This window comes from Tasmannia lanceolata, unplaced genomic scaffold (genome assembly GCF_043159265.1).
Source record: "Tasmannia lanceolata isolate RefF3 unplaced genomic scaffold, GAP_Taslan_0.1 ptg000168l, whole genome shotgun sequence".
Taxonomy (NCBI): domain Eukaryota; kingdom Viridiplantae; phylum Streptophyta; class Magnoliopsida; order Canellales; family Winteraceae; genus Tasmannia; species Tasmannia lanceolata.
In genome coordinates, this window is record NW_027518844.1 from 1 (window position 1) to 2,174 (window position 2,174).

Sequence of the window (2,174 nt, forward strand, 5' to 3'; positions counted from 1 at the left end):
CGAATACGCGCGTATCAACAAGAGGAAGGAATTTTAATTTTGCATTCAACAGAATAAACAGCGTCGAGTTTTGTACGAAGCCGGAGCAACAACTACCCCCATGAAAATACATGCACCCTCATTTAAAGGACCTAATACGAGCCCCAGAGTAATGATCTCCACCTCTAGTCAATCGATGATCTCACCTGAGCACATTAATTAAAATGCCCAGATCATTTCTAATCAAGCCAAAGCGGATCGCCTCGCACTCACAACCTGCGTCTAGTCAACAACAACAGCAGCAACAACAACACCAGCAACAGTCTACTATCAATGGCAACAGATGGTCTCAGGCCACTGGCGTTGGCCGCATTACCGAGTCAGTGAGGCAGTTGGCCAGTCACATTAGCTCGGTGGTTGCGCCCTCGTCGGCGATAGCAGCAACAGCTAATGAGCAACAGATTATTAGTGGCAAAGTGAACGGCAGCACCAATCGGGCACAACTCGCCAACTATGGACAAACCATCACGCTGGCCCCGAGTCCAGTATCACTGCAAGCAACAGCCACGACAACAACAACAACACCCAGAGCCCCAAGTATAACCATAACCACGCCAACCGCCGCCGCCGCTACCGCGTCCAACTCATCGACGGGCCCAACAACCGAATCTAGCAATACAAACAGCACAACCAATGGACCTGACTACAGCCGCTTCCAGGGGCACCAGTCGTCGGCTAGGAACTTGGCCAGCATTTCGTCGCTATCACTGGGCAAGCGGGAATCGGCACTGAGCATCTCGGACCTCTTGCATGCGGCTAAATTCGCGGCGGCACCACCAGTTGGCTCCGCTCCAGCTCCCGGCTCTCAGGGCTTCAGGTCGGCCGGTCAAACTGGTGGCGCGGGTAGCAGAAATGCGGGCTCCGCGGGGTCGGGCGGCGGCTCTGAGAGCAAGCCCACCGTGGTTAGCACTAGCCACCGGATGTCCAGTGTCATCTTCAAGACTCCCATCTCAAACTCAAGTGGCGCTGGTGGCGGCGGCGCTGGCAGTGGAGGCGGCGGCTCAAATGCGGCAGCCAACAGACTGAGTAATCTGGCCAAGAAATCGGACCCCAAAGGCAGTCTGAACACGAGCTTCTCCACGGGCAGCACGGGCGTCGCCGGCTTCATTCACAGTCACATGACCAAATCGACCAGCGGCACCTCCGGCTCAACTGGTGGTGGCGGCGGAAAATCAGCCGCAGGCAAGTCGAGTGGGGGTGGAGGCGGCGTTAGACGCAACGCCATTGGCGACCTGTTCTCGTCGTCGAGTGACTCATCGACATCAGCGCATGGCACCAAGTCGAAGAGACCGCCGCAGACCAAGATCTCCCTGCCGCCTCGTAAGGGCGGCCCCTCGGTGGCCAAGAAGGCCAAGCGGATATCATCGGGTAGCGACGGTTCGGAGACTTCGCAAAGTGTTGGCAGCACGCCCACTGTATCCTATACCTACGATACGTTTGCGGTCATCGACGGCAGGAGCAAGAAGTGGAAACAACAAAAGGCGGCGGCCGTGGCCTCGGGCACAAGCGGAACTCCCACCGAAGGTACTGTTAGCCCGACGGGATCCACGGCCAGCAGCAAGGGACCCATCGTGACGGCACAAATTGTGCCCGCCCCCGTTATTGAGGGAGTGGACGGAAACAAGACCAGGTACACTTGTAGCGAGTGCGGTAAAAACTATGCAACCTCATCGAATTTGTCGCGCCACAAGCAAACCCATCGGAGTTTGGACTCACAACAAGCGCAAAAGTGTCAACATTGTGGCAAAGTTTACGTATCAATGCCAGCACTGGCCATGCACATTCTGACACACAATCTCACCCACCAGTGCGATGTTTGCGGGAAGGCCTTCTCAAGACCCTGGCTCCTCCAGGGTCACATGAGAAGTCACACGGGCGAGAAGCCATTTGGTTGCGCCCACTGTGGCAAGGCGTTCGCCGATAGGTCAAATCTACGTGCTCACATGCAAACCCACTCGCAACTTAAGGTCTGGAGATGCAGGAGGTGTAATAAGCAATTTGCACTCAAGGCTTACCTGAACAAACATTACGAGTCTGCTTGCTACAAGGATGGCGGCGCGCCAGACCTAAGTGATTGCGAGGAGGATGGTGAACTTTCGTTCGACGAGCAACAAGTGCCACATGGAATACTCATC